At 38.7% G+C, this 14992-nt stretch overlaps 1 protein-coding gene across 9 annotated transcripts in view; it reads left to right on the top strand.

Moving 5' to 3' along the window:
- TJP1 (tight junction protein 1) overlaps positions 1-14992 on the top strand; it is a 730896-nt gene that overhangs the window by 357531 nt on the left and 358373 nt on the right. The window lies entirely within an intron of this gene.

Here is a 14992-nt window from a genome sequence, read left to right on the forward strand (position 1 = left end):
CGGACCAGTTCGGTCGAAAAAGTCCGGTCGTGTGTACATGGCATAAGAACACAAAACAGGGGTTTTGTACGAAAAACCTTTGCTGTATAATATACAGAAACAAAACTAGAATAGTTTGACTGTATTGGCACCCTAAGGATTCACATGACACTGTATTAAAATCAGAAAAATGTTTATTAACAAAAACAAAAAACAAACAAACAAAAACAAAAAACAATATATATAAGATTAAAATTGTTATGCCTTTAATGTACAAAAAGGAAAACTCCCCTAGACATGGTAAAATAGTATCCTGTATATACCCAAAAATATTCACAAGAGGTCAGTTGTATAAATTGGATTCCCAATTGCCTCTTCTTCGACATGTTTTGCCGTTTCCTCAAGAGGATGAAGGAATCATAAAAATGTTCTAAATATGTAAAGATTGCATTAACATTAGACAAACAGTAAATATTTAAATACGGATAATAGTATATACAAGTTCAAAAAGTAATAGTAATATTGACACAACCTAACTCACAAAAAAATCCCAACCACAGATATGGTTATCTAGAGGGCGTTCTAGGTGTGTCAGCATAATAACAGCTGTATAATAATAATAATAGCAACAATAATATTCACCGCTTAGCGACCGCCGAACATACATCTACTGCGGCAGGGTGGGCGCTGTGAGCTGGATCACGTATCTGGTTTGTGATCAGCGTTTTCAGGTATGGGCCCACCGCCTGTGATTTGTTACAGCACAAGCCGATCAGCGGGTCCTGACCAACGATTGATCACTGGAATCCGCTCTTCTGTCATTCACGGAAAAGAGTTCTGTACACTGACAGGCGATTTTGCTGGGGTTTTTTTTATTCCCTGCAAAGCAGGGAAAAAAACAACAAGATCACTTAGTGAAAGCAGCACATATTACACACATTTTTTAGTGTGTGTGTGACACCGGCGCAAACCTATATAAAAACCAACTTAAATTTAATTTGAAAACTGGTTGCTGCAGTCAAAAGGTAAATTCCTCCACAAATGAAAGAAAAAGATGTGTAAGTATATATCAAGTGCTGACTGCGCTACCTCAAGTGATATTGTAGCAAAGAAAAAAAACGCTTTATCTAAACCAATCAAATAGGCAAAATAATTACATTTACATGTACTCCAAAAATATTTACTAATAATTAGTAACACCACTTATGTATCTTCCAATGATTATATAAACACATTAATAAAAATATTATAAAAGTCTTATTGTGCTTGTGTACTGATAAACATTATTGAATAAACCAATTAAAATCCACTAGTGCTCGTGTGTTGATATGTATGTCTCAAGCTGGCCCCAATGCAATAAAGCAAATAAATCCGTCCTCATGGAAAAAAACAATCAAACAGCAATCATAGCACAATAAGCTTGTTACTGTTTATTAAAACCATGTAAAAAATAGACTATAGAACTCACATGTTTCTGGTGCCCATGGGCCGTCACCAAGCTTTTCCAGCAGTTACAAATGAATTGGGAAGGTATTGCCGTCTGATTCCTCCGCCGGCGTGCGGTGCAAGTCTCGTCATTTCACGTCGGACGAAAACGAGGCTTAAATCGCAAACTGCAAGCCAAACGGGAACAGCTTGAATGGAAAAGCTTGGTGCCGGCCCATGGGCACCAAAAACATGTGATTTCTATAGTCTATTTTGTACATAGTTTTAATAAACAGTAACAAGCTTATTGCGTTATGATTGCTGTTTGATCGTTTTTTTCCATGAGGACGGATTTATTTGCTTTATTGCATTGGGGCCAGCTTGAGACATACAGCAAAGTGGAATGGTTATCCCATAATGAACCAAAGGCTTATTTATATTAATATCTGGTGAGTGGCCAATTCATGTGGTGGTGGTGTTGTCACTGGAATTCAGTCACATGAATCACGAATGAGAAACTAAGAACACAGAAACAGCACAACTGTAGTGGATAGCCCACCCAGGGATTCACGCTCTATCAACACACGAGCACTATTGGATTTTAATTGGTTTATTCAATAATGTTTATCAGTACACAAGCACAATAGGACTATAATTTATTTATTAATGTGTTTATATAATCATTGGAAGATACATAAGTGGTGTTACTAATTATTAGTAAATATTTTTGGAGTACATGTAAATATAATTATTTTGCCTATTTGATTGGTTTAGATATTACACACATTACACATTGTTAGGCACACAGTTAACCCCTTGATCTCCCCTAGATGTTAACCCCTTCCCAGCCACTGTCATTAGTACAGTGACAGTGTATAGTATTAGCACTGATCATTGTATTAGTGTCACTTTTGATGTCAGTGTCAGTTAGTCAGTTAAGCCTGGTACATACTATGAGGTTTTTTTTTCATTCAACCCGCTGGGTTGAATAAAAAAAAAACTATCAGCTCCAGTCAGAGCTGCTGTACTAACTATGCAAAGATAGTACAGCGATCTCCCCTGCTGAACTGTTGTTTTCTGACAGGGGGACGGCCCCCCCGCCAAAACACTCCGATTAGCGCTCTCCACCATTGGCTTAGAACGCTGATCGGTAGCCCATCAGCTGCTGGTTTTCAAGCATGCTCATCCGACAGAAGCCAGCCAAACAGCCGGCTTCTGTCAGACAGGGTGGTATACACACAGGCCCAATGTCGGACATTTTTTTTTAACTGGCTGATTAAGGCTAAGCTCAGGCGTGTTCGCAACCCCACGTGCCCGCCAGGAAGCTGACACTCCGCATCGCTAATCACAAGTAGAGAAACATTTCCTGGTCTGTGTAGCCGCGAATTGGGAAATGTCTCCCTGATTGTGATTAGCGCTGTGGAGTGTCAGCTTCCTGGCGGGCGTTCTCGACGTTCTCGACGTTCAGCCCGTGTGTACTGGGCTTTAGTGTACCCCCCCAGCAAACGTCAGCTAGTTTCAGATTATCAACTGCATTATCACAGTCCCACTACAAGTCAATGATTACTGCCATTACTAACATAAAAAAACAATAAAAAAATTCCAGTATATATACTATAGCTGGTAGACGCTATAACTTTCACACAAATCAAATAATGTACACTTATTGGGATTGACAGGGGACCAGATGCGCGTGGCCGGCGGGCGCCATCCCCGCCAGCCACCCGCGATCGCGGGCACAAGAGACAGCATGAGGATTTGTGTGTGTAAACACACAAATTCCTGTTCTGTCAGGGGAGAGGAGACATATCGTTTGTTCTTACGAAGTAGGAATAGCGATATGTCTTCTCCCCCAGTCAGTCCTATCCCCATACAGTTAGAACACACTGAGGGAACACATATTTAACCCCTTGATCGCCCCTGGTGTTAACCCCTTCCCTACCAGTGACATTTACACAGTAATCAGTGTATTTTTATAGCTCTGATCACTGTATAAATGTCAAAAATGTGTCAAAAGTGTCCGATCTGTCCACCGCAATGTCACAGTACTGCTAAAAATCACAGATCGCCGCCATTACTATGAAAAATAAATAAATAATAAAAATGCCATAAAAATGCCATAAATCTTTCCTATAGTTTGTAGACGCTATAACTTTTGCGCAAACCAATCAATATAGACTTACTGCGATTTTTTTCCCCAAAAATATGTAGAAGAATATATATTGGCCTTGACTGATGAAGACATTTTTTTTTTAAATTTGGGGGATATTTTATTAGGGCAAAAAGTAAAAAATATATTTTTTTTTTTCAAAATTGTCAATATTTTTTTGTTTATAGCACAAAAAATAAAATCCGCATAGGTGATCAAATACTACCAAAAGAAACCTCTATTTGTGGGGAAAAAAGGACACAAATTTTTTTTGGGTACAGCATTGCATGAATGCGCAATTGTCAGTTAAAGCTACGCAATGCCAAATTGTAAAAAGTGCTCTGGTCAGGAAGGGGGTAAAATCTTCCAGGGATGAAGTGGTTAATGCCCCTTATTACTTATTCCGCAAAAATGTAAAAAAGCAAATAAAGACACACACATTGTGAAAAAGTAAAAAAATGGCCCATGCAATGTATCCAGCATTATTCACGTTGGCCAGCAATGTAGATACATTGTCAGTCAGAATTACAATTCTATGATGAATTGATGGCAAACAATGTAGCCCCGTAATATCACTGCTGCTAAATGACAGTCAGATCCTTGGTTGCTGTATGTAAACAAAGTAGCTGGGAATGCTGCTAAGTGACATGGCCTGGGATCCCTTGAGCATTTGTTTACACAGCGCCCTTGGATTCGCACAGGCAAACTGGTTTACTGAGCTGTAAACGGGTTGGGTTTGGGTTAAAACTCATCCCTAGAGCTGTTTTTTTTATTTGGTATAGAGAACACACAGGTTCACTTAAACAATAATAATCTGTTTAATCAGTAAAAAATTATTTTTTGAAAATGGTGTTAAATCTACCAGCTTTTATTGCAACTAAATCATCACACCATGCAGTCTTTTTGTCTGGTTCACTTTGTTTCTGAATGACTAGGCTAAAATGACAGTTTTCTTTGGTTGGGCAAGCTCATTTAGACCTTTCTTTGACCTCCAGGCTCAGGCCTTAATGGCATTAACACATCTCTGTTAAAAAAACGAATGCTGTTTGGCAACAGCTGATCCTCTTGTTTGCTTTTACACTATTAAAGTTTGGTACAAATTCCAGTAAAAATGTAGAAGGAACAGGTGGATACTGGGAATTTACAGATTACCAGGATCCCAGAAGAGACCTCCACTGAGCACTATTCGGACATGGCCACAGAGCACAACACTGGTAAAATTCTAGAAAAGCTACAGCCCTTTTTGAAGATAAAGATAAATATAATAGATCTTTTATTTGCAGCCCACATTCATTAAGCCCCCATTCACACCGGTGCAATTTGTCATGCGATTTAACAGTTACAAGTCGCACCCCGTTGCCGGCAATGGAACCATACATATCGTCGTGACTCATGTCGCAGCAATTATGAAAAAGGTTCTTGTACTACTTTTTGCAAATTTCATTTAGACTTGCATAGACATCTGTTAAATGAAGTCACAAGCTGGGATGAAATCGGTGGTGCAAATCGCACTGATCTGTGGCTTTGAAATCGCGCTGAAGTAGAGCGTTTTCCAAGCAACGCCAGGGTGAACCAGGGCTAACACCTTTTTTGCATTGCGAAGTAAAGGTTTGTTTGTGTTAGAATGTCCAGTTATTCTGTTAGAACAATGTGCAGGTAAGGGGATCCAAACTTTGGGCATATCTGAAAAACCTGAAATTAGAAGCACAATCTGAAATTATAAAGGCTTTAGGAGCTTTAACCTCCTTGGCGGTTTTCCCGAGTGTGGCTCGGGGTTAAATTTCAGTACCATTAGCGGTAACCCCGAACCACACTCGGGATTGCATTGCAGGATCCTGGTGCAGTGTACTTACCTTGTCCCCAGGATCCTGCAATGTCCCCCCGCTGTGTCTGCGGGTTCTGTCCTCCGCCCGATGCCTCTGTGTGCCGGGCTCCGTTCTCTGCGAGCGTCGTGATGCACGGGGGTGGAGCCCGGCGGCAAATTCAAAAAAGTGAAAAATCATAATACATACAGTACACTGTAATCTTACCGATTACATAACTGTATGAAATCATTTCACATCCCTTTTGTCCCTAGTGCTTTGCCCAGTGCCCTGCATGCAGTTTTATATTATATATACTGTTCTTTCTGCTTGGAAACTGGAGATTGTCCATAGCAACTAAAAAGTGTCCCTTTATGTCAAAAGTGGTTTTAGACCAGCTAGAAAACAGCGATAGTAAATTAGAACACTTGCAGAATTGAACGATAGTGAATAGTGGGGAAATTTATTTTAATATTATTATATTATTATTTTTTATAATTATTTATATTTATTCATTATATTATAATTTACGATTTTGTGTTTCAAACTTCATCATACCCGGGATATCTACTAGACTCTTGTTTGGACAGATTTAAGTGTGTTATTGCTAAGAATTACAGGCCTACAATATAAAACGCCAAATTTATATGCAAAATAATTGCACCGATTTGAGCCACAAAAATCTGACATAATCATACGGCCAGGGAGGCTACATAAATCATAATACTATAACCCCACATATTAGCAGATATAATTATTGTACAATGGCATCCAGTATACCAGCCGCCCGCTTTGAAATTCATTCTTCTTACCCTTATGGAACCCCCAATATAATTTTCAGGTCTCAGGGAACCCTTACTTAGCCAGTTCATCATGAGTTATTAGAAACATGCCCTTTTCGTCGGTGGTCAGTAGGAAGAATGCAGCCCTTACAGTGGAGGACAAAATGCTTCCTTTTCAGGCAGCTAAAAAAGATAATCGGTGTCATGCTGCTGGCTTTACCAATTGGCCCTGGAACTATGCAGGCACCATGAAATTGGGGGTCAATCAGCCCCTTGCAACCTCTGAAGAATCCCCAGGGGTTCTAGGGAACTTTGGTTGAGAATGGCTGATCAAATCTTTGCTGAGGATGCTACTTTATTATCCCCTAAGATGTAATTATATGGGTGTGTGAAGAGTGCAGCAGGGCCCATGAGGCCAGGATGTATCACAGCAGCATTTCTTTCCTCTACATGCCCTTTTTATTCTCTCCTTGTTTATTATCCTCTAATAGCTTTATAAGGAAAAACATAAATTAACAATGTTATTAAAAAGAGTGAAATGTTTTTCTGTGAGATGATGCCAGTTTAATTATTGCAGCTGAGCCTTGTACCTTTGGCCATAAAAACACAAATAATTCCCTACATTTCATGTTTTACTTGTAATTATTGGGTCATTACTGACCATTTAGATGGACATGACTCTGGTGTAAAATGTTTATTGTCACTGAGACTTTCCAAGTGGACCCAGTGTTTTCTTTTGCTACTGAGGATTAAGCACTTCCAATGTCACGCATATGTGCATTGGCAAAGAGGCCCAAACACTGAACGTATGCACCCATGGGCAGCAGAGTTTTCTGTGCTGAGAGCGGGCTCACTGTGTGCTACCAGCACAGTAACTGAGCTGCCAAAGACAGCTTTCATTCTCTGATAATGATCCTGCCAGCTCCCGAACATGTAACCACTGTGGCAGCCAATTACAATGGTGACATGATCAGCCAGTCTTTCTCACCCCCCAAGTGTAATGAACCGGTTAAAGAGACTCTGGGGCTGGGAGGAAAGGGTTTAAAAAGGATTTTGCAAAATGCCTTGCATGTCCTACTAACAGAAATATCTACTCATTTATGGATAGCCTTAGTTACCATTATGAATGCACTTGTATAATGGCAGTAATTTGAAGTTTATATCTAAAACAACCTATTCTGCTAATCAGCTTGTGCATGGAAACTATTACCTGTGCTCACTAAGCAATATTAGGGAAAAACATGTAAGTGCTTTAGAGTAAGACTAAAGATTCTTTTACCTAAAATGCCCTCTTCTGTTATCCAAAAGTACCACTGAAGGCCCATGAAATTCCTTTGCAAGTAGCAAAGTTGACATTACCTTCACCCCCCATGTGACTCAGGCCTGGCATTTACAGCTCAGCACTGAATTGTGGGAGTAAGGGGATGTGAACACATTTCTCTTATACCCAAAAGAACCACGTTTTTTCAGTGCTCTGGGAACAGGTCAGAACGGCAGAGGTTTGTGGTTACAGTATGTGAAAGCATTTCTGAGTGATTGCTATAACGTTTTTGCCATCTAATCCAGATAATAATGATGAGATCATAAAATGATCACATTGTTTTTGGGCACGCACTGACTTTTTCAGAGACGCTGTCCTTGATGTTGCTCAGTTGGTTGTTTTTTATTCTTCTCCTGGTCCTTTGATTTTGGTTTGCCACAAGATAAGCCGAGATCAGAAATGTCCTCCTCATTGCTCTTGCCTCCTTCAGATTTAAACATGCATACCTAGGTGATCTGAGAATACATGTATATAGAAAAGAACTTACAAATAAAAGATCTTTATGTGACGGATTGTACCTGCACACCTAGCCATCATATGAAGTTTGTGTTAATCACACAGGCAGTGATGGGACATTTCTACAATTGGACACTGGCAGCAAAAAAAACTCGTGCAGGTTCGTCATTCTATATAAGCAGATTTTTATTACTGCCCATGCCCCCATTGAGAAGATTACTTCTAACATAATGTGTCAATGACGACCCAGGATAACACAGGCAGCTAAAAAAAATTCGAAGGGTTTCCAACCCTTTCCCAGTCCTTCTGAAACTACGAAGAGTAGTTTTTGTGAAGTTGAGCTTTAAGAGAATAGATCGAGCTTGCAGGTAGAGTAACTCTAAGATGGTCTTATTGAGTTGTTGCTTAACCCAGGTATACAAATGCATAGATGTTTTATAAATGGCTTCCTGTTATTTTTTTTTAAATAAATCCTTTATTTGTCAGAAAATTTTAATTCAAAATATTTGCATGAACCAGGGAGTGTTTCCTACAAAAAATGTTTTTGATTAAACAGTTGCCGCTCTAATCATGTCAACTTATAGTCAGCTAGTGTTTGAAAAGTATTTTAGGTACCTTTGTTGCATGCAGTTCTTTGAAGGAGCAGAATACAAGTAGTTTATAAGATCATTACAGCCCAAAGTAATAATGTACTTGGGATGGTCAGTGGCCTAGACATAGAAAAAAATGGCTTAGGAAAAAAAAGCATGGCATCACACAGGAATAGACAATTATAGTTCCAGCAGTCTCTGTACGTGGTTACAAATACAGGAGGACATGACCCGTTTCAGTATAACCACTTTCCCCATGGTTTGTGGTTTTTATTCTTTTCCAGGTAAGTAAATTTGCTGCCATATACTGTGACCTTATATTATTTTTTTACAAGCCTTATCTGTGTAGTGACCCGATAACCAGATATTGATTTCTGGAGTGAGGTAGAAGGTTTTATATGTTAAGGTCAGAGTAATAAATCTGTAGGTTGTGGATTCATCTTGGTATTGAACTGTGTGAAAATGATTTGTGGCACTTGTTATTGTGCATAAGGTTTTGACATCGCTCTTGTTTCCTTGTAGAAAAGATTTACTGTTTTGATATACTACTAAAATATTTTTAGATCTACCTCTACACACACTACCCTGCCCCTCTTCTACTTGGTTATTTTTTTTTAAGTAAATAAAATCCATACACTGGTATGTGATTTCCCTCAATTTCCAACTGGTCTCACTTCTGTAACCTGTTGTCTTCCATGTTGGGAGATCACACAACACTTATTAGATATCCTATAGTATATCTAAGTTTACTTCCAAAATGTTTCCATGGCTGCTACTTGGCAACTTTATTGTACTAAACCAGTGGTGCCCAACCCGTGGCAAGCCCAGATCGTAGGTTGCTGACCCGTCATCCCAGAGTGTCAGTCTTGTGGATGGAGCTGGCGGTAGAGAAGGTGGAAGCAAGTGACTGCGGAGGAAGCAGAGTCGCATAAGCAGATGCTTCCTCTATAGCGCTGGCTCCTGTCCCAGGTCAGTTTTGTAAAAGTCACAGTTTAGCAAAGGGCATAATATCTGAGTTCTGCAATGGTTAATAGGCAGCTTTAACAGAGTTACCAGCACTGAGCCATAGACTTCTATTATATCCTGTGGGTTTGGCGTGCTTTCAGAAAGTGCACGACAACTGCAAGATATAATAGAAGTCTATGGCAAAGCGCAGCTAACCCACAAGAAAGTCTCAGGTGCACTCTGCTGAGGTGAATGGAGGGTCCGATCCATTCTGAAATGAAAAACAGACAGGCAGACCCAATTGGACCCTTCATTCACCTCTATGGAGCTGCAGTTGTTTACACCCGCCTACCTTCATTCCAATCTGCAAAAAAAAAAACAGAAGGGATCCATTTCTCTCTATCTGCATGGATCTGCTTATGAACTTACTCATTCTATATAAGCAGGTTTTTATTACTGCCCATGCCGCCATTGGGAAGACTACTCCTAAAATAATGTGCCAATGACGACCCAGGATAACACAGGCAGCTAAAAAAACTAATTGGGTTTCTAACCCTTTCCCAGTCCTTTTAAAACTACAAACAGTAATTTTTGTGAAGTTGCGCTTTAAGGGAATAGATCGAAATTAGTCTAAGGTGAAAAATTTGCGCTGCCATGAATTAAAACAAAAAACAAAAACAAAATTAATATATAAAAAATAGTGATGAAAAAAATATAAAGATAATTGTAAATGACAAAATCAAACGTGACCGTGTGCTAGGTGCTGCAACTCAGATAGCCTGAATATTCAGCTCATAAATTTGTGGATAAAGTAAAATTGTGCAACCAAACACAATATGTCTGAAAAAACAAACACAAATCAAATAGTGTGTGTATTCAAGTCCATATGGTGCTCCAACAAATAAACAGCAACTTTGAACACTCAGGATGGGGCTTGAAACTTCTGTTCGGTAAATATGATAAGAGAGGCCGCTTACCGGATAAGGTGGATCTCAGATTATAGAGATCAAACTCAGCAAAAGATCATTCAGCTGGTGAACACTCCTCTTGGGACTCCTCCACAGGTGGTATCCCTTCCGATACAGCGGGCTCCTATATTCATATGATATTCCTTACAGATGCATTGGCAACTCCTTCTTAATAGTCTCCAGCATTGGGATATATCGCAGGATAAAAAGAAGAGGCTTCACGGTGCAGTACTCCCGTTTAAAAGATTTATTAAAAGCTTCACAGACATCCAAAAACAATGAAATGATTTCCAAACAGCCGTGGCTCAAGCCAGCCAGCTGGTGCATGGTGACGTCAAGAACTGGTGCTCCACCCGACGCATTTCCACGTACAAGGCATTGACTCTCAATAGCTTGAACTTGTAATTACAGTAACTCTAAGATGGTTGGAGTTGTTGCTTAGCCCATGTATACAAATGCATAGATTTTTTTATAAATGGCTTTCTGCAATTTTTTTAAAATAAATTCTTTATTTGACAGAAAATAAATTCTTAAATAAATCCAATTGGACCCTCCATTCACCTTGGCCGTTTACACTACCTCCAATCCGATCTGCCAAAAAAAACCCAGAAGGGATCCATTCCTCTCTATCTGGGTGGATCGGAGGGTACACAGAGCAGAGTGGGCTGTGCCCATGTCTGCTCGGCATATGCGAAGTGGACACGGACTTGTCATCTACCCGCTCTGCTCGGCAGAGGATCAACGGACAGATCTCCCACTGAGCAAGTAGATTCTGTCCCATGTGAAAGGGGCCTTATAGGAGGCTCAGGACAGTAAGGACATTTACATCGTTTACATTACGTTATGGCCTGCGACCGGTTACCAAATCATTTAAGTAGCCCTCACTCTTCAAAAGGTGGATCATCCGTGTACTAAACCATGGAAATTTACCTAATCATTGTGTTATTTTTGCAATCTTTATGTATATGTTCCATGTGTATGCTCCTTTTGTATAAATATAAAATATATATATATTTTTTTATAAAATTATATATTTTTTGTAAACATGCCCCTTGGGCTTAAAAGTAACAATACTACAGTGCCTTGCAAAAGTATTCACCCCCTTGGCCTTTTACCTATTTTGTTACATTACAGCCTTTAGTTCAATATTTTTTTAATCTGAATTATATGTGATGGGTCAGAACACAATAGTCTAAGTTGGTGAAGTAAAATAGGAAAAATATATACATAAAACTATTTTTCAGAAATAAAAAACTGATAATTGGCATGTGCGTATGTGTTCACCCCCTTTGTTACGAAGCCCATAAAAAGCTCTGGTGCAACCAATTACCTTCAGAAGTCACATAATTAGTGAAATGATGTCCACCTGTGTGCAATCTAAGTGTCACATGACCTGTCATTACATATACACACCTTTTTGAAAGGCCCCAGAGGCTTCAACACCTAAGCAAGAGGCACCACCAAACCAAACACTGCCATGAAGACCAAGGAACTCTCCAAACAAGTAAGGGACAATGTTGTTGAGAAGTACAAGCCAGGGTTAGGTTATGAAACAAATATCCAAATCTTTGATGATCCCTAGGAGCACCGTCAAATCTATCATAACCAATTGGAAAGAACATGGCACAACAGCAAACCTGCCAAGAGATGGCCGCACACAAAAACTCAGGGACCGGGCAAGGAGGGCATTAATCAGAGAGGCAGCACAGAGACCTAAGGTAACCCTGGAGGAGCTGCAGAGTTCCACAGCAGAGACTGGAGTATCTGCACATAGGACGACAATAAGCCGTACGCTCCATAGAGTTGGACTTTATGGCAGAGTGGCCAGATGAAAGCCATTACTTTCAGCAAAAAACAAAATGTGGGAGACTCCCAAAATGTAAGGAGTAAGGTGGTCTGGTCTGATGAGACTAAAATTGAACTTTTTGGCCATCAAAGAAAATGCGGAGGTTCACCTTCCCACAGAACAATGACCCCAAACACACTGCTAAAGCAACACTTGAGTGGTTTAAGGGGAAACATGTAAATGTGTTGGAATGGCCTAGTCAAAGCCCAGAACTCAATTCAATAGAAAATCTGTGGTCAGACTGTGGTCAGAAAGATTGCTGTTCACAAGCGCAAACCATCCAACTTGAAGGAGCTGGAGCAGTTTTGCAAGGGGGAATGGGCAAAAATCCCAGTGGTAAAGATGTGGCAAGCTCATAGAGACTTATCTAAAGCGACTTGGAGCTGTGATAGCCGCAAAAGGTGGCTCTACAAAGGATTGACTTTAGGGAGCTGAATAGTTATGCACATTGACTTTTTCTGTTATTTTATCCTATTTGTTGTTTACTTCACAATAAAAAAAAACATCATCAAAGTTGTGGGCATGTTCTGTAAATTAAATGATGCAAATCCTCAAACAATCCATGTTAATTCCAGGTTGTGAGGCAACAAAACACGAAAAATGACAAGGGGGTGAATATTTTTGCAAGGCACTGTATAGATACTCTGGACATCACATGGTTAGACGATATTTAGCTGCAAGACTCATGTGGTTCAAAGCTACAAAGCATCTCTTACGAAATTGCCTGAATCTGTTTGACCCCACTACGTGGTGAGAGCACCTGGCTCTACAGTATACACAGTATATCAGTTTATCTCTGAGTAGGTTAACTGGAAGAGGTGGAGGGAATATTAATAAAAAGTGGATTTACTGGAGCTGAGCTAAGCTTAGGATGCACGCACTGAAATAGATTTATGTTCTGCCTGAATCGGAATTGTTCTGTTCCCATGTTATTAATATTAGTTCATTAAAATTATTTATTGAATTATTGCTTATGACATAAATAAGTTGGCTGACAGGAAAAAATGCCGAACCAATTTCAATAACTACGTATTGCTTTACAGAGAGAGTAGAAGCAAAAGCGTTAACTCCAACAGACAAATATTTTTATGCCTCCAGGCAGATCAACAGAAGATTTGCCACCAGGAATAAAAGCAAATCAGGTTGGAGGTTTGCATTTTATTGCAAGAAAGCATGAATTTAAAAATCTCAATCCCAGCAAGGAGATAGAAAGGCAGGATTTTATGGACTTCACATCTTGTGTCGGGCAAGATAGCAACTCATTTGCTTTATAAACAGAAATCTTATTTTTGCAGTTTGGCTGCTCTCCATGCTGCAAGGGTAAAATAAGTTCTTGATTAAGTCCAGGGTACCAGAAGAGCAGTTTTAGATACCTGATCCTCCGCTCACGCATGAACTTCTAGAGTGGCGCCTGCAGCCTCTTCTCTCCTATGCTCCAGCGGTCGCAGGTTCTTTGACTTCATCAAGCACAGTGCATTGGACATACCAAGGGACTCCCTTTCACCAGAGCGTAGAGGAGTAGCGGAGAGTGTCGGCTGCCGGGGGAGCAGGGAATCAGGTAAGTAAAACTGATTTTTCTGGTACCCTAAGGCCCCATTCACACCTCAGCGTTTTGGGGCTTCAAGCTTCAAACTACAAAATGCTGGAGGAGAAAAAATCAATTATTCTCTATGGAGATGGTTCACATCTCCAATATAAATCACCTGAAGCCAAACGCCTGAAGTTAAAAAAAAGTTTTGGAGCTTTTTTGTAGCTCGAATCGGGCAGATTTGAGCCTTTTTGGCACGTTTTTATTCTCATAAAAATAAATGGAATCGCACCATTTTCTTCCCAAATGAAAAAAAAAAATAAATAAATAAAATAGTAATAATATATGAACAAATAAATGTAAAATAAATACACAAATAAGTAAAAATCATCATAAATAAATAAAATAAATTAATAATATGTAATAATACATAAAAACATAATAATTAACCCCTAATCTTAAAAAATATTAAATAAACTATATTATTATTATTAACAATAGTAATAATAATAATAATAATAATGATAATAAAATAATAATAAATAAACATCCAAATCCAAAAAAATAATAAAAATATTGTATTTATTTTGGGTTAGGGATGTTTCATTATTTATTATTATTATTTTTTATTTTTTTAAGCGTCAGGGGTAGGGGTTATATATTTATTTATTATTACTTAGTATTCATTTATTGAAATTTTTTATAATTTATTTATGATTATTTTTATTTATTTGTGTTTTTTTATTTTACATGTATTTATTGTTATTATTATTATTATTATTATTATTAGTAGTAGTAGTAGTAGTAGTAGTATTAACACCCTAACCCTAACAAAAATAAATAAATAACCCTAACCCCAACTCCTAATCCTAACCCTAACCTAACCTTAACTCTAACCCTTACCCTAACGAAAAAAAATAAAAATAAAAAATGCTAAAAAAGCGGAATTATCTAGCAACAAATGATGCACCAGATAATATTTTTGTTTTCTCTATTGTCTAATAAAAAAATGCCAAAGCTCAAAAATACTGTATATTTTTGAGCTTTGGCATTTGGCCTCCCACATTTTCGAGTTCCCATCTCAAAAATGTGGGAGGTATGGTACTGCTATGCGGAAGTGCTAACCACTTAGCCACTGTGCTGCCCAGATAAATAAAAAAATAAACTGGGGGAGGGATTTATTAAAACTGAAGAGTGCAAA

This window comes from Aquarana catesbeiana, linkage group LG03 (genome assembly GCF_042186555.1).
Source record: "Aquarana catesbeiana isolate 2022-GZ linkage group LG03, ASM4218655v1, whole genome shotgun sequence".
Classification (NCBI taxonomy): Eukaryota; Metazoa; Chordata; class Amphibia; order Anura; family Ranidae; genus Aquarana; species Aquarana catesbeiana.